Here is a 26,583-nt window from a genome sequence, read left to right on the forward strand (position 1 = left end):
ACAATTATGACAAGCATTGTTTTGATTTATATATTTATATATAATAAAGTATGGATAAAAGTAGTTGAAACAACGAATAACTGTGTTTTTACTATTCACACTAGTAACGAGTTTACTTGATTTATGCTAGATTGTTAAAAAGAGCAAATAATATGGGGTTAACGAGTGTTCAAAATAATACATTTTCACGCTTCAACTACTCATAATTAATTTATAAATCGTAATTATAAAATAGCAACTATAAAAAAGTTGTGAAGACAAGATTTCTGTGGCAATCATAATCTCATCCTCTTATTTTAAATTATTTTTATGATATAAATATATAAATTTTGATCGTTTATTGTGGATATTCTAATTGAAATATTCACCCTACTGTTAACAGTTGATTAAACGATGTTGAATTGAAAAAAGTACTTCGTCGATGTTAATAACCATGTAAGCTAATAATTATCAATTAATTGTGTCGATTATTTTGTCGGTTTGTTCACACGATTAGGGAGTCTTTTAATGTCTCAACTTTTTGTGCGAGTTGTCAACCATTTTAGAAGTTATTGAAATCCGTCCATAGCAAATGTTCACATTTCAATTTTTTTTAATTCTAAATCAAAATGTACGAAAGATGATACCATTTTTGTGTAATCAACTCATCCTTCAGTTGTTTACCCATAGTCCTGAAACTTCACAAAATGAAAGCACACATGTTTGAAAAAACAACCTGTGCAACTAAACCCTCTGAGTCTTAATATACAAACCAAATAACATTACCTCAGGGAATTGCAAGAACTGTAAATTCAGCGAGACCGGGTATTCCGACAGAGTACGCGTCTCCTACTTTGTATGACTATGCATGAATCACCCTTCATACGAGTCAAGTCAAAGTTGAATAGGGAATAGGACACGCTATGTACATTTATGGATCACACAATTCTCGAATCTGATTATCAAACATCTCGAAAATATTTTGGTTGTGAGTTGAGACACAGATACAACGTATTGGTCAACTAATTCGGGATGTTGACTGTGAAACTTTTTAATATTTCTTCCTCATAAGTGTGTTATGACAGTTTTTATGTCCGGAGTAAATCATTGTAACTGCATTTCGCTTAATGTGAACATGCACGCGCGAATCAAGTGAGATATTTAAACGCCATATGAATGGACATAGAGTATATTACCGCTGAAACATTGGAATTGATAATGGAAAAACTGAGACCGTCATGTTTGTCACATAGTTTAAAGTCGTTCATTTGTGTCAATATCAAGATAACAATCTTAATTTGACGCCAACCGTCCAGTTTTAAATTTGGTAGTATCATTAAATATCAATTCCCTGGGATATATGACATGCACGTACTTACTAAAAATGAGGGTTATTGTTGTTGTTGTTTTTTTCTTAACTAAAATGAAATGTGAGTTAAACGTCGAAACAGCAAAACAACGCCAAAATATAGTATGACATTCAGAGGACTAGTACAGTCTTTAATACAGAGATATCTCTACACTATGTAAAAATCGTCCTGAGCCTTTGACAGTTATGAAAAGATTAAGTGGAGACCGTTAAAGATCTGCTTTCGAATAAAATTGCCAGGAAATAACGAAAAGATAACATTCATAATGGTATAAACAACCCTTTAACATGAATATATTTTTGGTTAAAACCGTTTCTTTAGTGCTCAAGCCTCCTATATTAATCTCGATTAGTGGAAAACAAACGGTAAGAGAGAGAACATTCGATACAACTCAGTTCAGAAACATTCTTAATTCTATAATAAAGATAACAAAACACAAGTACCAACAAAATATAATTACAAATAGTTTACGTACCAAACAATGTTCAGCTTCTGAAAGCTAGCTCAGTGTGAGCAATCTGCTGATATGAAAACATGCCGTCCTACTCTATCACATCGGTTGCTCTACTTCTTAAGTATTTCATACAGCAACTTAATATATAAAGTTAGGAAAGACACGGTCTCGTACAATACACAAAACAAATTTGACAGAACAACAATGCCGAAAACAAACTCGTGAATTAGGGAATACATTTATTACTAGTATTCGCTCAAAATATGAAAAGGATGTCTTTAGTATTTTCGTTCTGTAGGGAGACTTCAATTGAAAACTTGACACTTTCAGTGCAATCTAGTTTTTCTTTAGGAAAATTTGATGATTCTATTGGGAAAATAGCTAAATTACTCGTAATCCAATGCATATCTGGAATAAACTTAAGGCGGGACTTAAGATAAAAGCCAAAATGACGTAGGAAAACACAATTAAAACAAGTCATGCTAATGATATAGACCACTGAGGCAGCTTTTTTTTTTAAACAAATGAAATAGTCAAAGATATGTCATTTGTTTTATTGAACAATTATTCACACAGAGCGTATTCATCATTAATTTATTCTTCTTTACCTTATCGAAATACTACGCCCATGCTACCTCTTTATCAAATATACAGAATGATTTATTATAATAGTTAAATAGATATGAGTATAATAAGCATTCATGTGAACTATTTCATATCAGTTTTACAGGAGATAGTTGATTCAGAATATTGTGTCGCCTTGAGAGGCATTTGTGTGATTTGGCTTGCACAAACCAATAAAGCATATGAAAAGAATTGATATGTCTGCAATGTATCTGTTTACTTACTTTGTATGTTTGTTTGAATTTTTTAGTCAATTGTGTTGTATGTCTGTGATGTATGATTACATAGTTTTGGCTGCTGGATCAAAATCATTGTCACATTAACCTACTGGGTATTATATCTATTTGGTTTGCTCACCCATTTTTGTCAATATAACGGAACCATAAACAACTGTCATACACGTGGGAGGTTTAGTTAGCTATAAAACCAAGGTCCGAGGAAATGAGGCGTTATTGTCAAAATGGTAAAAGTAGCGACAAGCGTACCGTGACGAAATTTTGTTTACGACGTTTAGCAGCAAAATGATATTTTACCAGATCACTCCCCTGAACCTAATACTGCTGTTTAAAATTACTTATATATAATAAAAATGTTCAAAACGAGGACGACTTACCATTGTAAGTATTCAGGCTGCAATCTTTTTTCTAATATGGGATCGTTTTGAGTGTTTATTTCAAGAAAGTATTAGAGAACAAATCTGTTTCTTCGAAATTAAAATTTGAATTTTGTTGTTAAATATTGACCAAATTTTAAGGAACTATTTAAAGAAGTTAAGAAATTATATATATGGAATTTTGTATGATCTTTAAACACAATTTAGTACAAGATACAAATAAAGGAGTTTTTATATAGATATAAGAAGATGTGGTATGAGTGCCAACGAGACAACTCTCCATCCAAGTCACAATTTATAAAAGTAAACCATTAGAGGTCAAAGTATGGTCCTCAACACAGCAAGCTATAAAGGGCCCCAAAAATTACTAGTGTAAAACTATTCAAACGGGAATCTTCTTTTATGTTTGTTTTTGTGGAGGATTAGTAGTTTCGTTTGATTTAAATCCAAATTGACGTCTACTTTCTACATACTTTGGAACATATCGGCTGCTAGTGGCAACGTTTTGCTCTTTTAATAAAGTGTTCAAAGAAGGTTGATATACCAGTATAAGCATTTAGATCCCAATCATTTTTCTTTTTCTAAATCGTTTTAATATTGGTTTTGATGTAGCATAAACACATTCACATTCTCCTTTCATCATTTTCATCTTTTTCATTGGTGGGGTTTGTGTTGCTAAGTCTTTCGTTTTCGATGTAGTGTTTTGTAGTCTTGTTTTTCTTTTCGTCGTTTATTTTTTCCCATGGTATTGTCTGCTTTTCTTCGGCTTATGATATTTTTTTGTTCCCTTAGTATCGTCTGGATTGCCCCTTTTTATGACTATAACCAAATGATTGTTATCCTGACGTAACACTTGACTTGAGCTACACGTCCATTCTGTGTAATGTTGTGTGAACTGATGTGTTTTCGTCTATTTTCTTCTTTTAACTATGATGGTGTCTGCTATACCTCGACTTGTTGATTATAATTTCCCTATATGTCTTCGTTAATTTTTCTTATAATTGAACATGCCCATACGCCCTCAGGTATATCACTATTACCAAATAATTCTGCTTTTTTTATATACAAATGCTGTACAATATGAAACTGAAATAAGACGAGAGTTTTGATCGTTTTATAAATGAAATGCGGAAAACAGGATATTAAACTAATAAATTTCAAGATTCTTAAAAGGGAATTGCCATGTGTCATCGTGTGCTCGTATGTTCATTGTTTGATTTAGGAAACCTTACGGTATCTTCTTTTAGTAAGAAAAACACGATGATATTTCAGCTTTTCGAGAGTCTGATTAACAATTGCGTCATATTTCAATATATTAACTTTTTACGAGCATAACGTCAGAATGATTTTGCAATATATTGTAGACTGATCAACACAAACGATTCCAGCGGTTGTATAATTTAATAAGGTAACTTTGTAAAAATATCAGTGTGATGTTGATATATTTGAGGTGTCTCTTATTATTTGTACATAATTGACATCGATTATCTCAAAAGGAGTGCCAGAAAAGTTTTTTTTTATACCTACAGATTTTTAAGATATACAGTTTCAACAATTTGCAATCGTCAACATGCAGAAATCTCAAAACCGGTAATATTTCTCAACAATAATTCAAAATAAAACTGGAAAATGCTTCGAAACACGTATGCACATCATGGAATAAACGTTGCTTGCTTATCTTAAAATAGCGAAATAACTTTATCTAACCTAGGAATTTGCAAACTAGGTATTTACATTTTGGATTGTACAAAATCTTTGAGACAGATTTCATACGTTTCAATTTCGCACATGTACGGGTCTTAAACGACCATTCTATGAGCATTTGGTTATGATTGTAAAGCACTTCCACCTTTAACAGAAGAAATTCCCCTTTTTTTTAAATGCATTGAAACAATGATATTCCGATATACAGTTTACAAAAACACATTTTTTTTTAACCAAAAGCATCAAAGGTTCTAGATGGATTAAAGTTCAACACAACAGAAGCTAAAAATACTAACAAAGTAAAAACCAAATTGATGCCGATCTTATCAGGAAACGTGAGCTAATATTGACCTAATTGGTCTATTAATGCAAAAGTTGAAGAATGTAAAACATCAGAAATACAGTCGTTATCGTCAAATTATGATGGATATATTTGTTGAGGGTAATAATGCTTTAATATGCTGCAACATAACATTGCAGTCAATTCATATAAAATTTAGATAGATGAAAGTCTACAAATTTGAGGACTGCATGTGAACAATGAAGGTTTTATTTTAAATGCCATACATTTTTTTGTGAAATTTTTGTCTAATAACTTATGTCACTTTGAGGAATTATTGTCTTTTATCAAATTCAATTCACTAAAAAATATCTGAATGAGACTTTTTCTTTTTTTCGGGGCCATATGGATTTAGCTTACATATATGTAGCATGTGTCACTAATTTGTATAGTATACTGTATTTCCTCCATGTATAAACATATGTTGATCACAATAAGTGAGAATACACCGGAAATGCACCAACTATGTATACACAAGTCTATATGTTTCAATTGATTGTTTACAATTCTTCGAAATGCATGCATATCTTATTAGAAAAAATTAAGTCATTAACGGGAAATTTAGTTTATAAGGACTGCGCATCTTTTTTTATTAACATATTAGTAAAGGCGATATCTCAATACTAACAGTTGTCTGCCCCTATGGTTATGCTATGATTTGATTTTAAAACATTGGGGGATGTCGCTATATTTTGATGTATACTTCTTAACAATCACCTTTGGCGTACATAATTATACGCATGGTATCGTTGATAAGTTTTTTTTTTATTTCTGTTAGTTACTCCCGTTTTCAGTCAAATTGATACCGTTTATGTAATTTTACTTTTTTTGTAACATAATGGTAATTCTCAACTCGACCGTAATATTTATGCACTTGCAAGTCGAATGTGATCGAAGGTCCAATACATTTCTTTTATAAAAGGTTGTTCGCATATCTTCCTTTTTCATATTAAATGTACAACATCTGACTTCAATATTTTTTGTACATTCCAAAATATAAATCAAAGTGTGTTCTCTCTAGAAAAGACAGGAACAAATTCAATACAATGTTGTTTTCATTGAACACGTGAAGATGGTGTACCGACTTTTATTGTCATTAACCAAATAATACAAATTCCTCAATTAAGCGAACATTTTTTCCTTGTTTTACGATAAGTCGGAGCTTTATTCTATAATGTTTTGATGTGCATACGTGTTTCTAAGCATTCCCAAGTTTCAATGTCAATTATTGTTGAGAAACAATTATCAGTTTTTAGTTTTCTGCATGGAAACAATTGCCGTTTAAAACGATAAGTCGTTTACTTTCTCAGGTTAATATAATGTTTACAGTTATTTAACAAATGTAATTATAACGAAATCATTTTGCGATGAAAACAACCCTAGAGTAATCCTAGATGTTATAAATCCAAATATCTTAGGTTGTGGCAAATAATAATTATCAATTTAGAATCAATGCACATTCGACAATAGAATGAACGAGCTATGATCCATTAGAGATATTTTCTTCAGCTTTTTAACGAACATTACAACACTAACTAAACAAATTCATATTTTAAATGCATTACACGTATCTGAAATAATGAGTCTGCTACGTAAGTAAAATATAGGTTAAGGGGCTTGTTATTGTCCTAAAATATGTATCTTTTTCTTTATTTTGCTGTCTTGTTTACTTTATAACTTTTTTTTATTTGAGCATCACTAATGAGTCTTCTGTAGACGAAACGAGCGTCTGGCGTACAACATTTCAATCCTTAGTTAATTAGTAATTGTATAGTACCGAGGTTTACCATATTTTCATAGGAACCAGCACTTCAAATTTTCCTTCGCCCATGAGTTTTCTAAATTAACAAACGTAAGAATAAAGCATACATTTAACCAAAGAATATGTTTAAGAAGAAATCCAAAATATAGAAACGAATTTTGTCTCATACTGTATAAATAAAAAGATGTGGTATGAGTGCCAATGAAACAACTCTCCATCCAAGTCACAATGTATAAAAAGTTAACAATTAAAGGTCAAAGTACGGCCTTCAACACGGAGCCTTGGCTCACGCCGACCAGCAAGCTATAAAGGGCTCCAAAATTACTAGTGTAAAACAATTCAAACAGGAAAACCAACGGTCTAATCTATATAAAAAAACGAGAAACGAGAAACGAGAAACACTTATGAACCACACCAACAAACGACGACCACTGAACAACAGGCTCCTGACTTATGACAGGTGCATAAAAATACATCGGGTTTTAAAGTTTTATTTGGACTTTGTTTCAATTTGTTAATAAATTTGTACAACTGGGCGATGAGCAAAATAGGTAGATTGATTAAGGGTGCGAGGATAAAATAAAAGACATATAAATTAGTGTGATAGAAGTTTAGAGAGACTACTAATTGTTTCAAGGTTTTTTCATTGGCTTTTCGAAAAGGGTTTTTTTACCCAATCTTTGTCACGTCACTTAAAAGTACAATTTACGAAGGAAAAATGGTTTCGATCACTCGTCCTCTTTCAATCTTCACATTGCATTCATAAATGCAGTGTTGTAGTGTTGAATAAATCAACATTGAAAAACCGCTGTTCTGTAAATATGAATGGTCCCTGTTGCTGGCTTTTGTACACAACATATGTTTAAAGATTGAAATAAAGATGTATATTACCTAGCGTACTTGTTCGGTAATATTCACACAAAATGTAAAAAGACGGTTTTAAGAACTCAAGATCATCTGACATAGTGAGTAAATCTGGTAACTTCAGTAGTCATATAAGTATAACAATAAAATAAGTTCTGATTTGTTTTAGCATTTCTTATGTAATAACAAAAGTTTTTATTTCTACTCTTCTTTCAGATATAAAGACTATGGTCTAGCAGTCCGGCTTCCAATAAATTCATACATTTACAGCGTGTTAAGAATAAACATTAAGGATACAAGGTATATACACACATTTTGATTTCTATCTACTAGTATTACCTTTGAATTAGCAATTATTGTTGTTTCTCTGTTTGGTTATAATTATTTTCCTTCTCGTCAGAATATGGAACCAATATAGAGCCATGTGACTCACTCGCCAGTGTCTTTTTTATATGGCATGATAATCTGACCTTGATACAGTCTAGAATTGCAACCAACTGTACGAATTCCCTTTCCAATAAAACTTATTTTAGAACATAGATAATTTAGAAGTGTGTGCTTAGACACTAGAAAAAAAAACCAATAACATTCTCTCATACAAACTATTTTTTTAATAAACATTATCAACCTGGTATGGCAAAACAATGTTACACACAGTTTTAAATCATAGGATCCTCACTCAGAACTAAAGATTTGACAAAGCAAAATGCACATACGTTACATAAAGGCATACATGTACCATATATAAGGTAATGTTATTCTTCATTAAAAACAAATACGTAGAATTTGAATCTGTGACTTCCATATAGGCAGATAGACAAATCGAACTTATAACACCAAATAAACGTCATTGTAAATATGTAATTAGAATAACATTTGATAAATAACTGTGTTAACAAGTAGAATGTGTATCAATTATCATTTTTAAACAAATTAGGTTTTATTTTTAGACTTCATGTTGTTTTTGTTTTAATCAACTGTTTTTATTAACATAACATGGTGCTGAAGGTCAGTAGATTTTGCTATCGTAGTGTCATGCTGTCGTATGGTGAGACATTAACAGCAAACATAAATGCAATTTTGCATTTAAAACTCCCCGGAGTATTAAAATGACGCCAAATAATGCTACTCAAATTAATTAGCGTCTAATATAGTTCATGTAAAACAAAATTCTTCTTGGTGAATGTCATGTAATTGGTAGGAAGTCATACTCTGGAGACTCGGGAATAACGATCTTGTCATCGGCATGTATTCACAGCTAATTTCGTACAGATGATTATTACTTGCAGACTTGCAATGGGTCTATGTCTAAGTCTTGTCTGAAAAGTTTTTGTTGACTAGTCAATACTTGACATTTATTTGACATGTGAGTGAGATTTATTTTATTATTTATATTTGATATTCAATACCAGCCAAATTCCTTTTTTTTAAATGTTTATAACCTTTTCTTTTAACTGTCCCAGGTCGGGGGCATGTAAACAAGTGATTGTTGTATATTGCTGCATATCAATTTGTTTTTCTTTGTAGTTTTGTACATAAATCAATGGTGATTTTCTCGTATGTTTTGTTTACCATTTGTCATGTCCGGCTTTTTGTAGCTTGCTTTGCGGTGTGGGTTATTCTCGTTGCTGGAGGTCGTGTGGTGTCCTCTGGTTGCTGACTCCTGCTTCGTAGTGGAAAGTTGTCTCATTGGAAATCATACCACATCTATTTTTTTATATTTATTTTTGTTTCATTTAATGTCATTGTGTGAGTATGTACAATGTTGTATTCAAAACTACAAAATATGTATTTTAACGCTCCTATATATTAGCTTTTAGAACATATAAACATATACCAATGATTAATTCAGTTCTCTTTTTACCTGTTATAGAAAAAGAATGTAAGACGTCCATTTAAGAAAACTTAGAAACGTACTTTCATGAATTTACCAACAGTTTACATTGACTTTGAAAATAAGCTTGAATTTTCTTTACTCACGCAAATAGTATTTGAATAAAAGTTTAACAAAATACCTAACTCCAAGGCAAATTCAAAAAGGGGATGTCCAAGAAAACTGACAAAATTAAACGCTATCAATCAACGAAACTAGTGAAAAACAACTACCATATTCCAGACTTAGTACATGTATTTTCCGAAGAAATGGTAGGTTAACCCTGATTTTATAGCTAGCTAAACCTACCATTAGTAGGACAGTTATTAAAAGAATAAAATACAGTTATTTTAAAAAAGAAACTGCAAATAACTAAATTGCTCTATTAAAAAACGTAAGCTATATATACACTTATTTCGAGTATATTCCATTGACGGAATTAAAACGTTTTCACTGATTTTTTTATGGTCACATTTGAAGGCATGCGACGTCACAGAACAAAATGAATGTTTTTGGGTTGGTTTTTTTGGGGTTTTTTGTTGTTGCATAAAGCATACGGTTATTATTTGCACAGTTTGAGTCAGATGTAGGGAAATAACTGCCAGGATCTCTAAATTCCATAATTTTTATACATAGTATGTTGATAAGGAAATATCGTTCACTAATAATACAGTTATACTAACAATAAGACCATCAATCAACAATTGCTGTTACTGGGCACTCCGGCTTCTTCCATTATAAAAACTGACCACCACGAAATAGCACAATAGTGTTGAAAGTGGTGTTTAACATCAATCAGTTAATCAAATTTGTAATTAATATGAGCTGTGCTACAAGTCTGTATGACACGTGATTCTCTTGTAACTTTCATCAGAAACAGGTCAAATAAATAACACATGTAAGGGCGTCAAAATTAAAAATGACCAAGCACTTACCTTACACTGTTACTCATTATATCGAAAGTTTTCATGAGGGAATTCATTTACTGAAAATTAAAAGCCTTACAATGAACTGCAGCAAAGCTTTACTAATGTTACAACGATGTTAATATTAAGGTTAAAATCTGTATATTAAAATTTGTAGGTTCGTCGCAACAATGCTTCTATCGTGATTGATGATTCCTTGGCTAAATCCAAATTTATACATTATTTAGGTTTCTCTTGGTATGCATTTTCTAATTGAAAAAATGTATCTCATCAATCTTAACCACGGGTACATGATCGAAATATATTTTCACACTGACATTCACAGATGTCCCTGGGTAATGCACGCGATGTATACAACGAGGGAGAAAATGGAGAAACACTGAATTAGGTTCATCACTTTTATCTCAAAGTTGTATATAAGAAATGACACTTGAATTTACATCAGATGCAAGATCCAGTAACTTCGGTGTAGAGAAGAGGGCTTGGAGTGTTTTTGTCTTAACATTTAAAACGCCGGGAGGTTTTAGTATTTTCCCCCGATTTTTACTTGATAAGGAAACAAAATCCTGAAAATAATGGGTAACTACATCCAGAATCCTGCATCTAAATCCGTTAAGCATTCTTCTCTTGGTTATATTGGTGCTTCTGCCCCGCGGGATATCAATAATATGTTAGTTACAAAGTAAAATGTTACTGAAGGAAAACTGGTATTGTTTTTATATTCTTAAATGCTATTAACTGATTAATTTGCTGAATATAACAGCCTTATATAGACATCCATTCTGACATATTTTCTTGCTAATTAATACAAAATATAACTAGGTTTTTACATGAATTGGTAAAGTTCATCAGCTTTTATCTTCAAACCGATGAATACTTCATTGTCCAATAGGGACTTGTCATCATCCGTCTCTTTTGTATCCGTCGATGCTTTTGTTATCTAGGACCGTTTCTCATTACCAAACCCTTTTCACATGTGGTCGTTGCTTTTCGTATAGGACAAAATAATAAATCTCAATCTGAACTATCCTAAATTCGATTTTACGGTCTTTATTCAGATAAATAATGAAATAGCACCGCCAAATAGTTCATTGGCCACGTCCATTTTTAGTCGTGTATAAATCAGATATATTATCATTCTGTTAATTATCCTTCCGTGAGAATGAACGAGATAGATTGTGACCTTAGTAACATCTGTTGAGGACTGAATAATTGTCTGTTTTTCTGCCTGCATGTTAATGTATTTTCGTAGCTACGTCTTAATTAAGTTGCTTTTGGATTAAAAATAGTTTGTCAACAAAAAACAGGTTTTATTGTGCATCTCGTTTTATGTTTCCTATTCAGACTTTTTATTTACTTTTATTTTTATTGAATCTAATATTTTAAATTTATGAACTATATTGATATACTTCATTTGACAGAGATCTCTTGAATTCTAGCACTTAACTTATTGCAGACTCTTTTGTGTCTTTTGATTGACCTTTTGGAAACATTTTCGTTGTATTCAAAGTTCCATTTAATGATTTTTAAGAAATTACACATGGCTACCTACCAGAGACATGTAAAACCATAACAAAAAGGATAAAAGCTGAAACGAGCCATCAGTTCACTATTTTTTTTAAATATTCTGCATTATATATCAAACTGAATTTACGTATTTTTTTTTAAATAAGCAGCTAACATTGCCAAGTCCAAAAAATGATTTTATATTCAACAGTTGCAAATTAATTACCCTATTGTCCGCGTGGTTTCTCTACAATACTCCAGGGTAGTACTTTAGGATATTGAAGTCATTAGTTCTCATAAACTTTGATGGAAAATATTTTATTTCGTCGCAACTTCACATAGGGACCTTAGGGTCCAATAACGGGTATTACTGTCTGTATGTATTTTAACAAAATTGCTGACAAAATATGTATGTGTACAAAATATCAAGTAGATAATTAGCAGAAATAATCAAAATCTTGATAACAAACCTTAAAGTAATTAAACACCACGAGACGACGGAGAGAAAAAAAGTAGATGTGTGTGCATAATCAAAACAAAGAATTCTCATATCAACCATTTGTCAGGGTTTTTTTTCAAAAATAAAGATCTTTGAGAAATTTTCGTCAATAGAAATGCAGAGTTTTGCACGAAGAAAAATAAAACCTCTTCAAAGACACTAACTAGGCTTATAACTTTAAACGCCAGGCGCGCGTTTCTAAACTATCAGATATTCAAAAAAAGTCGATACACATGCGCACGTACATAAAAAAAACTAAGGTCTGATAAATTCTGTTTTGATAATATTCAATGATATCAGATGCAATGAAAAGGGAACACATATCCAGCCCTGTGAAAATCATTTTTAATATTTAAAAAAGATATATTAAAAAATTGTTAATTAGAGAACAATCAACCAATTCCTAACAATTTGAAAAAAACATTTTGTTGTAGGGTACATGAGGGAGTGTTTAGTTACCTTGGGAGAATGGTTTATCTCAAACATTATTGGCCATAAATTGTTCTTGACTGTTTGCATCTTTTGTAAATAAACAAATATCTTTTGATTTACGGTTTGTCCAAGATAAAATAGGCAGATATTGTAAATATTATTTTTTGTACAATTTGATTGATCTTGACATTTTAATCTGTCAGCTATTTTTGCTAATCAAATGAATTGTGTAGCATTCATTTCAGTGGGCGCTTGAATATTGCATATGATATTAGAAAATAACAATAATGCTCCTTGCAAGGTTAAAGAATTGAATCTTTTATTATCTTCTCCTTTTATCGTGTCTAACAAAAACATACAACAATTACTGGAAGATGTTTTAATTATGAGTAATAATCTACCTTTTTCACTACATTAACCTTTTAAACGAATTTTAATCAATGTAATCCGATGTGGCGTAGCTTTCCAATTTGATATAGTTAATGTGCTTTATAGTTGTAACGTCAATAAATGTTTTATTGTCACTGAATATTTAGGAACGGAAAGTCCCTAATCAAATGGCAAAACCAAAAGCTCAACAGTCATATTCCTGACCTGGTACAGGCATTCTCTTATGCAGAAAATGATGGATTAATCCTGGTTTTATAGCTAGCTAAACCTCTCACTTGTATGACAGTAGCATAAAATTCCATTATATTGACAACGATGTGTGAAGAAAACAAACAGACATAATAGGTAAAAATGTCAAAATAGGGGTACAACAGTCAACATTGTGTTATAATCTTAATCGCTTAAATAAATTAAAAAAAATATGTAACAAAGAAACACAAAAAGGCATACAGACAAAGCACACAAACAGAAATGAATGACAAGAATACAAAAATTTACCATAGCACAATAACACAATGACGGGATGTATAAGTACCGAGCCACGTTTAATGGATATCACCAAAAATAGACTAAACAGTAAAAGTAATATTCAAAAAGACAATTAAAAGATACTATAACACGTTATTAAGATGATAAACAACGTCAGTACCCAGAATCTATACTTCAAGACCATCGTGTATTATTTGTGAAGTTGATACGGAACATTTATCAACAAGGTCTTGGTACCTTCCGATGAACTTTTTTAGAAAAAGAACGAGACGTTCTTTGACATACCCTGGTTCATCAACTTTCTGCTCAGACATTGGTGACGTCTAATCTAAAGAAATTGTATATAAGTTACAGTGCCAATGCAAAGTTAAACAAAAAGATAAATGAAAACATAAAGGAAATTAAAAGAGGGGGAATGTTCTAATTATTATAAAGTAAAACAAAGACAAAATGAAAACAAATTTTAAAAACACATTCATTTACAAAGTCAAGAAGATGAATTTTGGTTTGAAAAATTTAAATATCAAATGGATTTTTGACTATGGTCAGTTTAATCCCGTCCTCTTTCCCTCGAGTATGACATCCCAAATGCGACTCATTATCGACTTTGTTCATACCAGGAACAACACGGTGGGTGGAAAAAGTGATTCAAGAATGGCCTCACCTGCCGGAGCACCAACTGAGTTCACCAGCGTTTTTCGTATTGCCATTTTTTTAGTTTTCTGTTTAGTGTTGCGTGGACTTGTGTGTCTTTCCGTAATTTCTGCCTTATGCCGTCGCGTACAGCCATTTTGAGTTTATATATATATATATATTACAAAAGAGAGGCGAAAGATACCAAAGGGACATTCAAACTCATAAGATGGCAAACGATTGATTACCTTGAATACGTAGAAATCCGAATAAACGAGTTCGGATTTTGTTTTTCATTGCTATTCTATTCCTTAGCTGTTTTTAAGCCAAAAATGTTTTTTTTTTTATTTGAATGGATTAAAATAGAAATGCAGCGGTCCGCTAAATGGCCAATTAATAGTTATCAATTTATCAAAAGCGAACTACTGAAAATTGTGTGAATCTTTAACAAGATAAAACAAATTTTAAACATAAATCAAATGGATTGCGAGAAGAAGAATACAAAAGAAGATACCTGGTTTTAGTAAAATGTTTATGACCTTCGCTTCCATGTGCATTGATACGCAAATCGATTAGTTATATCACGTGGTTTGATAGATGGCAATTTAAAAAAAAATGGCGGCAAATTTTAATAATTATGCTGGGCAAAAATTGATGACGTTAAATCAACATTCAAAAGCGCTATGAACTTATTGATGATATCAAACCAATTGAGAGAATATCTGCATCTTACACATGGAAATGTGTTTTGTATAAAGGGAACACTTACAGCTATTTCATATTAAGAATGTTAAGAAAAATCTTATCTGAACTAGAAGATAAAAAAAATAATAATAATAATATAATATTAATTTTTTATTTAAAGAGGGTTACACAGTTAGCTATAAAACTAATCTTCCCTGAGGCCCTCATGAAATACAATGAAATATAACAAACAATTACAAAATATGAAACAAACACACATATATGAAAAAATGATACAAAAAATTGTTATGAAATATACAGTTTTCAAAACAGGTAAAAATTAGAATTCATATAGTATTGGCAACATTCAAATTTCCTCACCAATATCTTAAGTTTGAGTTAGTGTGTGAAAATTATTATGCATATAAAATTGCACAGCTTCTTAATGTTCCAACAAGTAATTTTTTTAATCTTTCTTGAATGAGCTTGTACTTGAGGTTGATTTTTTCAGGAATATTGGTAAGTTATTCCATAAAATAGATCCTGGATATATAAAAGATTTCTTATACAGCTCTGTTTTGGCTTTTGGAACTTGTAAAGTTTTGCAAGACGCATTCCTCAAAAAAAATATTGGTTTATTTCTGGCATTTCTTTAAATTTTTCAGTGAGATATACAGGGGCTTCGTTCTTAAGGCATTTCTGCATCAAAACAGATTTGTGGTATGAGATTCTGTTGTCTACTGTCATCCACCCAAGCTGTTTAAACAGTGGAGCTGATGATGAAAGTGGATCAGCATCTAATAAAGTCCTGCAGCCCTTTTCTGCAATTTAATTATTCTGACAAGCTCTTTTTTAGCACAACCACTCCAAATAATATAACAATAATCTATCAGTGGGAGAATATAACCATTATAAAATAATTTTTCTTGAATCAATATCTATAAATTTGTTGATCTTAGAGAGTAAATGAAGTCGAGATGAACACAAGTAATTACATGGCCTGTCCATGACAGATTAAAGTAAATTCTAACACCTACAAGTTTTTTAATTGATGATTTTTTTAAGAATATTATTCTCAATAGTTAGAACTGGTTCTGCTTGATTTAAACGCAGCCTTTGTCTTGTACCTATAACCATACATTTGATCTTATCCAAATTTATGAACATGTTATTTTCATGACACCATTTTTCAACACATTAGAGATCATCTTGTACTTTTAATTGCATATCAGCAATACTCTTTCCTGATGTATGCATAGTTGTGTCATCAGCATACAAGTCTGTATGGCAGTTTTTGATGTGCAATGGAAGGTCATTTGTGTACAAAACAAACAAAATGGGACCAAGTATTGAGCCCTGTGGAACACCAAAATTTATAATTTTTTTATTAGAAAACTGATTATTTATATGGACTTGCTGTGTTCTTTCACTCAAATATGATTTAAAAAAATCAACAGTATCTTCATGGAAGCCATAAATTTGAAGTTTTTTACAGACAATTTCATGATCAAAAACATCAAAAACTTTCTTAAAATCCAGGAGGACTGCCAAATTGATATTTTCATTAGTCATTTCATGTAGCCATTTATCAATGATATTAATGAGGGCAGTTTGACATGAACGGTTAGGTCTAAAACTAGACTGGGAAGGGTGTAAAATTTGAAACTTTGTCAAATAATTATACAGATGTTTAGATACATGTCTCTCTATTAATTTTGATAATGTTGGCAAAACAGATATTGGTCTGTAATTGCTAACTACGTTTTATTTACCAGATTTGAAAATTGGAGCTACCTTGGCATTTTTTAAAACAGATAGATAAATACCAGTATCAATCATTCGATTAAAAATGTATGTTAAGGGAGATGCTATGAAAGGAGCACTCAGTTTTAAAATCTTTGGACCTATATTGTCAGAACCAGAAGATGTCTTAACATCTAGTTTAATTATTTCATCAAATAGTTCTGAATCTTTTACTGGAGGAATGATGAATTTATTGTGCCTTTTTTCGAGAATTTCATTTGTACATAGTTTGTCAGAGTATTAAAACTTGAGTTGCTTGGTGCCCTGCTATGCCTTAATTTTTCAACACATGAGGTGAAATTATTATTGAATGCATTAGCAATTTCTTTATGATCTGGAGTTTTATGGTCTCCAGTTGTAATAAGTTCATGTGGTTTTTATGGATTAGATGGATTTAGACTGCGAATACATTTCAATAGTATTTTAGAATCTTTTGAGTCTTTTATCATATCATTATAATATTTCTGTTTAGATGTATCGATGATATGTTTTGTTCTGTTTCTCCAGAATCTACATTAAGCCCACATTCCCAGTGAATTATATTTATCTCTCATTTTTCTTGCATATGAGATTTCGTTATTGTACCATTCTTGCTGTTGGTCTTTTTTTACCCTCTTTTTCGCAATAGGGGCATGTTTATTTAAAATGTTATTAAAAATGTTTTACCACATTTAAATACAAACAGATGGGTCATTTTCAAATTCAATATGTTGAAAAGGTGCACTTTTTAAATCTTTTAAATAATTTTGCTCATTAAAAGTCTTAAAAATTTCTATAAGTGATTGTTGAATGAGTATGTTTTTTATCATACATTTTCTCTTGTCTTGTCATACATATTGGATAGTGATCACTGATAGAATATTTAGAAACATGAGCCTCTTTAACCATGCTTAAATGGGTGACATGATTCCATCCATAGGGAACATAAAGTCTTCCTACATTTATGTTGAAAATAATTATTACATTGGTTTGAGGAAATACCGTGAATGTTCAGTAAAATAAAATCCGATAATTTAACTCCTTTGACGTCGTAAAACAATGGGTGTTGTCAAGACATTGTCGATGACTTTACACCATAGCGAAATGAGAATGCGTTGAACGAAAGAAAATATAGTTCGTAGTTTGTCTACTAAATTGTAATTCATCTGCACTTCAGAATGACTACAAATGTACTAGAATAGACGTGTGTTTAAACGTTAAGTCAATTCTCTTTAGTCTCGCAACGTTATAAAAATCTACTGATTCCCTAAAGTCTCAATACAATTAAACCATTAATGTATTTCAATAAAACATGCATAATCTTCGGTGTCAAAATGTTGAAAGTGCTAAAATACTTCATTGTATATTAGTTAAAAGCTATAAGACTGAGGCAGATATTTATGTGACATGCATGTCGAATTTACAATGCCTCAATTATCTTTCAGTGTTGATATTGTTCTCTAGGGCACGTTCAATTACGAAAAATGAAACTATAAATGCTGACAGAAAGTGATCAACGGTGTTAATTCAACATGATAACAAACAAAATCAAAATCTTATCATTCAATAGTAATTGATATCTTTCTGTGATACACGACCCATGGCGTAACTTCATCTCGTTCGCTTCATAGGTCAGAGTTCAAATATAACCACATGCCCTCTTGGGAAAAGAATAGTCGTTCTAACCGCCAGAACATTTTTTTATATTTTTCCTGAAACTGGTTTACAGAAATAATTGCAATGTTAGTGCTTTTAGGCTGTTTTTTGGCATTTTTCAATATTTTTTGTACTTTTCTATCATTAGCATGATAATTTTAACAAGTACAATAAAGTAAAGCTAGTGTTTTAGTGTCATGTGAACTCTAAACAGACAATTTGCTTGTTAATGATGAAATAATGGTTGAAAGATTGGCATTGTAAGTGGAAACTTCAAAGGACAACATGTATTTCACGTTTTCTGCGGTTTCTTTTGGCTTTTTGTTGTTTGATTGCTTGTTCATTGCCTTATACAACATATTTGCGATTGTTCATAATCCAAAAACAATGTTCAACAGTCCAGAAGTCTATGCTTTGGTCCTGATATGATTTTTTTTCAAAATAAATCCCCTTTGAAAATAACTAAGAAACTAAGATTTTTATTCCCAAAGGCAAAGATGACATCAACATATTTGACTATTATTTTAGGTAATGTTTGGTCATAAAGCTCATACAGGTCCTCTTATTTATACATCTTTGGCTTTCAAATTCTGGGTTTAAGATTTTCTGATGAACATAGATCTAGAAAAGCGCTTCTGACGCACGAAATTTATAGGATTGTTTTCATTTTCTATCATTGAGTCGATAACACTGCTGGTGGACTGTTAGTCCCTGAGACAATCATCATCTAGGTAGTCGTTGCTTAGGTATTGACATGATAGATAACAAATTTTATTTATAAATTCCCATTGATTATTTAAGAAATTACTAAGAATATAAAGTCTTACTCCCTCAGGCAGGGTTTACCGCAAACGAACTTGGCTTTTCATTAGAGATAGTTTTGGTCAAACAGCTCAAACATTTGTTCGTATTTATAAATCCCTGGCTTTACAATTTTTGGGATGAAACGCTGCTGATGAAGAAAGGCGCTTCGGTCGCACGAACTCTATAAAGTCTTATTTTCATTCACAGAAACACGTGGTTCCTCTTCATCGATCTCTAACTGAAGTTGTGAGGTCTAACCCCGGTCTTGCAGGTGCGTTCAATTCAATTCTGAATTGTATAGATTTGCCAGGTTTTCTGTCAATGGTCGGAGTTTTACGATATAGACAATGGTGCTGAAAGTCGCGTTTAAATTCAACAATCAATCAATCAATCAAGCATAACATTCACAGATGACTGCAATAATAACATTTGAAGATTTTGGACTCTAAATAGATATAAGTAGATGTGGTATGAGTGCCAATGAGACAACTCTCAATCCAAGTCACAATTTGTAAAAGTAAACCATTATAGGTCAAAGTACGACATTTAACACGGAGCCTTGGCTCACACCGAACAGTTAGCTATAGATGGGCCCCAAAAATGACTAGTGTAAAACCATTCAAACAGGAAAACCAACAATCTAATCTATATAAAAAAACGAGAAACGAGAAATTAAAAAGAAACTAAGATTTCAACTCCCTCAGGCAAAGTTGACCTTAGATGGATTTGGCTATTTGTTTTAGGTATTTTTGTCATATAGCTCTTCAACTGTTTCGGTACTTATACATCCCTCGGATTTCAAATGTTTGGCTTTGAGCGTTCCTGATGAAGGTTAATCCAGAAAAGCGCTTTGGACGCATGAAATTATAAAACGTGTTGTTTTCAATTTTTTTATGAACCACATCAACAAAAGACAACCACTGAACATCAGGTTCCTGACTTAGGACATGTGCAAACAAATGGAGTGGGTTTAAACGTATTAATAGGCACCAATTTTCACCCTACCTGAAACAATAGTATAGCATCACAACATAGAAAGACAAAATATGAAATATTAATTGAAATGGCTTAACTCAATCAATAGACATATTAACAAAAACAAATTCATTTCAAGAATCTGCCATAAATGTAAGGAACTGGTGGTCTTTGTCTTGTTCACATTTTAATTTATATTTTTTATCATAATAAATGTTCATTTTATTACAACTTATTACAATATTTTTTTAATTTTTTTAATTCAATAATCTAACACGAATTTCATTTTTGTAAATACACAAAATGTTCCTTCAGAAATGTTAAATATAAAATAAGTACTGGAATGTAGTTACCATGGAAACCAACGTTGTACGTAAAACACGAACAAAAGACTAAATCAAATTTTAAAAATTTAAATTAAAAGTACTGTATCTAAAAATGTAATTTTTAAGCCACGATTAAAGAAGTTAATCAAACAAACATTTAGAATTAAAGTACAGACATACTGTACCAGTCTTGTTTATCATAAAAGCCTAATATACTTATCTTTCAGAAACAAAACCAATAAATAAATATTATGTTCAGATATATGACATTTGAAAAAGTTTCTGTCTTTGTTTAGCAGTTCACTTTTAAATCATTAAATACTTATTTTTCTGTAAGTATTGCGTCCTTAGATCGGTTTCTGAAATGTCATTTTAATTTTTGTCTAAGACGTTTTTATCTCTCCAAAGACATTAAATTACGTTTTTATATTTTGACACAAGACATATAGAGTTTTTAGCTTGAACAAATTCTATAATACTGTCAATTTTTATTTAAAAAATTCAATATCATATATCAAATCACAGAATTGCGCCATTTAAGCATCAACATTTCATTTTACGTCAAATGCATGTATTCAATGTCAGGTAATTTTAACTGGCATTTTGCCTCGTAGATTTGTGACCGGGATATTTTCATCATATTTCGTTTGTCTGTCCGTCCGTCTCGTAACAGGTTGAAGTTTTGGTTAAGGTATTTAACAATAATGCTGTGATCACATCAACTTGAAACTCAGGACAGATGTCACTATGATGTAATTTTGTTCACGTCTTATATACCAATAAACACATCATAGATACCAGGTTTAAATTTTTACGCCAGACGTGCGTTTCGTCAACAAAAGACAAAAAAAGTTAAAAAGGCAAAAAAATGTACAAAGTTGAAGAGCATTGAAGAGCACTGATGACCCAAAACTATGAAAAGTTTTGCCATAGCAGCTAAGGTAAATTATGGTTAATATCACACAATATTGTGGTTCATGTGGTGAAAATAGTACATTCTCAGGTTAAAGTTTTGGTTAAGGTAGTTTACAATGACATTGTGGTCATATCTACCTGAAACTTAGTACACATCATTCTTGCGAGGTGAATATTCCAATGATATGCAAAATTACGATTTTGATTCTGATTTCGAAGATCATTGAACATTAATATATGTGGCGTGGTGACGTATGGACACATATTTTTGTTTTTTTTTATTTTTATTTTGAGACAGATGAGTCTGATTGCAAATATTTTTGAGCTAAGATTTGTACATATATATACTCAGACATTTTTGCAAAGATTTTATTGTTGTGAACATTGCAATTGGGTAGGTATTAGTCTACGCCAGATAGATTTATACGCATTATCTGTATGCGCCCTTTTCAAAAACTCGCATTTTTGCCCATTTTTCATCAATAGTAATAATTAACTCACGCAAATATTTCTGAATATACAGGACAATCTTCATATGTAAATATCTTTCTCAATAACTTCCTGTGTTTGGATATTTTTATTGAGGAGTAAATGTAATTGGATCTTTGAACGAATAACTAAATATAATATCTTAATAAACTAGATCAAATGACAATGACTTAATATTAACAATTTAAGAAATAATTATTTTCTTTTGGCCATAATTTTGTCTGTCGTGCTTTGACTTACGGGATCTGGTTGCCTATTGATATCTTCTTCTCCCTTTTCTGTGAGATAATTATACTTATTTTCCAACACGTGTACAATTAAGGGATATTCGTAACACAGGATATAGTTTTTACTGTCTGTTGTTCTATCTTTGGAGAATCCGCTTCAGGTTAAAAAGCGAAAAAAGTAGGTTATTTTGCCAGTATTATATGTATTAGTTATACATTATTACCAAATATGTGAATGTACCATTCCGGTAATTTATTTCTTATACATGGTGCTCAAAACCAAATTAAACATTCGGAGACGTATTTAATATATAAGCAAATACATATATGCCAAACATTGACACAAAATAAAACTCAAGATACGATGTTAAAGACGAATGACCAATGTATTAAATTTATTTTTCACTAGGCATTTTCAAAATGTCTTTCAAACCGCCTCAATTAATTTCAAAGTATTGCAGCTTCATGGGTTAAATTTGTAACTAATATTTCATTTAACTGCGTGCACAATAAACGCATTGTTTATTTATTTCTTATGAGCGTTATTCGAAATCAAATGTGAGTGTAGTTTACTGATGTTCAAATCTCGTAAATTGATAAGGAAGACACAAATCAGGGTAGTAAACAGAAACTGAGGGAATCGAATGAACCTCAACAGGAAATATCTTAGGAATACAGGAGGATGACATTAGAGTTTATTTTTTTCATCTTTAACATTAATCAATCTACCAGCAGTGGCATAGGCCATAGACCCAACCATGGAAAATTAAGGCGACCGATGTTCAAATCTCGTAAGAAGATCATCATTGAATAAGATCTTTGTCATTTTGCTTCTTTTACCTACTTTATAATCGGACTCGGACTTCTTTTAAACTGAGTTTTACTATGCGTATTGCTGTGTTTTTGTTTACTACACACTGGCTAGAGGTATAGGGGGAGGGTTGAGATCTCGCAAAACATGTTTCAGCCCGCTGCATTTTTGTGCCTTTACCAAGTCGGGAACAGCTATACTTTGTTTATCTTGTGTGTGTTTATTTTTATTTTGGTTCGTTTGTGTATTTCCGAGTTTAGTGTGTCGTTCATTTTGCTGAACAAGTATACATTATTGTTTAGTGACCAGTTGAAGCCCACTTCTAGGTGCACGCTGTTCTTGCTGCGTTAAAGATCCATTGGTGGTTTTCTGCTCTTTGTTCGGGTTGTTGTCTCTTTGAGACATACCCCGATTCCAATCTTCATTCTAAGAAAAGAAAAATCAAGTTTAAAAAAATGAGGAAATTGCATAAACTCCAGGAGGAGCGAGACCGCGTGTATCGACAGGGTAAGCGTCTCCAGCTATGAATGCATTATACGACATGGAAATCCACACTCAGTCAAAATGTCACAATCGGGAATAGGACACAATCGGTCAAATTACAGAGCAGACGACAAATCTGGAATATAAAGTTCAAAAACTGCGAAAACGTGTGCTAGTTAGTTGAGACACCGACAAAGCGTATCAGATAACCAATTTGTGATGTTTGAAAAACAGTTTTACATGATGATAAATTTAATTTGATTCGCCATATAGTCATTTCGAAAATATTACATCTCATCTGTGATATTTGCAGGCTAGTATAAAAAATATGAATGTTTCAAAAGTCGAACGACAAGAAACCAAACATTATACAAAAAAAGCCACAAATATAATAGGCATACATGTCCATCAGAAAAATAGCATTAGCATTTAACAACATTATCATCTTTTAATGATCAAAATTTCTCAACTGTCGAAATGAAAGTCATGTCAGGCCCGTAAAAAAGCACAATATATTAGGCCAATTGTACCCTTTGGGACTTGCAATTTATATTTAATTGCCAGAAGTGGCATTAACCTAATGGTATTAATATATTATATAATGATATCGATATTTATTCAACAATACATGTATGAGCATGTAGGAAATGTCGTTTTACAACCCCTGGGTCGATGCCACTACTAATGGAAGTTATCCCCAGCCCGGTAGTCCACCCTACTGTGCTGACAGAAAACATCATTGATACAATTATTATAAGTAAATTTAGTGATTAAAGAAACATTAAGGTTTTTCTGTCCATAAGCATAGAAGCCGTTGACAGATTTATCTCAGTTTTGGGGGATTTTTGGTTTTCCATTCTTTTCAAAATCATTTTAAATTTGCCTTTTAAAACTGATTTCGAGCACCACTGATGAATCTGATGTAGCAAAAAAACGCGCGTTTGGCGCCCTTAATTATAGCCTAGTGTTCTTGGTGGTTTTTTAGAACTACATTTGTGCAGATGAAGAATTATGCCTTTCCTTCCCTCATCGGTCGACCATTGGGTCATCTAGGCTATTAAATATGGTTTTGTTAAGTCGGTTGATGACTTTTTTCTACGACTTGATCTAGAATAGTAACGCAGTACATGATATATAGGGGCATGTAATACGTGATGTAAGAATGCATATTGTAAAATGAAAGAATGGATGTTCTTTATTCGATGCAACATCTGAATCAGACCGGGAATCGAGAGAAGTGGTTCGTGAACGAATGTAAATCGGTAATTTTGAGTTATGTGCAACTTCCTTTCTGATTTGTGAACGAAGCTTCTTGTCGTTTGGGCTAAGGTAAGAAAACATATGAATTATCATTTAACGAAAAGGAAATTTATAACACTGCTTCGTAGTTTTTTAGAATGACCTTTGTCATAAGTGAAAATGTTTCGATGATATACTTGTTGTTTCTAACACAAAATAGCTTTAGTACTAACACAAAATAGCTTTAGTACTGTATTAATATCTTAGACTTCCTAGCGCTCTGTTTTTATTCATATATTCGCAACTGTTGTTTTATACTGTATGCTGATGCAGCTATAATTGGACGAAGTATTTAAAATCCGAAAATTTAATTTATATAACAAATATAATTGTCCTTAACTTGGTTATGAATTGATTGGTTGTATGTGTCTGTTTTAAGAGAATGGTGTGATTAGCTGTCTTCTTGTAGAGTAAACGAGGTTGTGCGTGGTATGTGTCTGTACGTTACTTTTCATGGCTATTTGTTTTTTTTATTATATTTAAGTACAGTAAGTCATTTATTTATCTAATATTTTTAACTAACTAAGTTCTGATATTGAATTTCAAATCATAATTTACTATTTACTATGACTGTTTTAGTGGCAGTAGATCATGACATCATTTGAATTATTAAAATCAAACTAGACTGTTCACCCAACTACGTGCATAAACAAACATCAAGAAACCTCTGTACCAAGAAATCGAAATACAAATGGAGGGATTCAACGAAAAAATTCAAGAACAAGATGTTTAAAACAAAAATTCATTGTTACTTTTGTCTTATTTTTAAAAGAATCTAACTGGTTTTTTTTCACTTCAGTTCTGAAAAGCAAACTATTTTAATCTTGAGATTTAGAATTAAACACTATTTTTTATTTTCACAAAAATGCCCCCACAAAAGATGAATGGTTAGTGCCATAACTTTATATGATAAATTTAGTTTGTGAAACGTAGGTTTTGTTTATCAAGAAGACGGTAAGGTGAACCACAACATACTTGTACTGTTAAGAACCATTGGAAACAAATTGGGAGAAACAAAAATTATATTACTTCTATGAATACTATATTTACATTAATTGAATGTTAAACAAAATGTTATGGATTCTTCTTATCAGATGAAAAGAGGAAAAAAGTAACTCATATAGTTCAGACGACAACTACCAACTAATTCTCTTGAAATCAGTAAAAACTTGCAATATTAGTGACGGTTCTAAATGTCCATAAATGGCATATCCGTCAGTTGCATTACCTTTTCTTTATGCTTTTGGTTTTATATTGTTTTCTGTTTTTACCCAATCAAAATCATGAATCATTTCAAACAGATCATGAGAGATCTACAAAAGTTTGGTAGGGACATTCTTTTTTTTTTGCTTCACTTCTATTTTGACATTTCTTACTTTCAACTTAACGTTTCTCACTTCTACTTCTGACATGTCTGAGTTAACATTTCTCACATCCTGGTTGATATATTTATTTCAAAGTTGACATTCCTCACATTCAAGTTGATATTTCACACTTCGAATATACATTTCTGACTTCTCAGTTAAAAGTGAGAATTGCTGGAACTATGTAATGTCAATTAGGAACCTACAAACGTCAAATTGGATCTGAAAAATGTCACGTTTGAAATGATAAATTTTAACTACAGAATGTTGCTACTGGTCTTTTGTATGTATCATAGAAAAGAGTATGTTC

The 26,583-nt window shown here is 31.6% G+C and overlaps 1 protein-coding gene across 2 annotated transcripts in view; it reads left to right on the top strand.

The window, feature by feature from the left end:
* The window catches only part of LOC127719810 (orexin receptor type 2-like), a 108,897-nt gene that overhangs the window by 51,753 nt on the left and 30,561 nt on the right, over window positions 1-26,583 (top strand). For both annotated transcript variants that reach the window (XM_052226118.1, XM_052226117.1), the window contains exon 2: window positions 7,927-8,010. The gene's annotated coding sequence lies outside the window, so the exon portion shown is untranslated. The remainder of the gene's footprint in view (window positions 1-7,926; window positions 8,011-26,583) is intronic.

This window comes from Mytilus californianus, unplaced genomic scaffold (assembly GCF_021869535.1).
Source record: "Mytilus californianus isolate M0D057914Y unplaced genomic scaffold, xbMytCali1.0.p SCAF_11, whole genome shotgun sequence".
Classification (NCBI taxonomy): domain Eukaryota; kingdom Metazoa; phylum Mollusca; class Bivalvia; order Mytilida; family Mytilidae; genus Mytilus; species Mytilus californianus.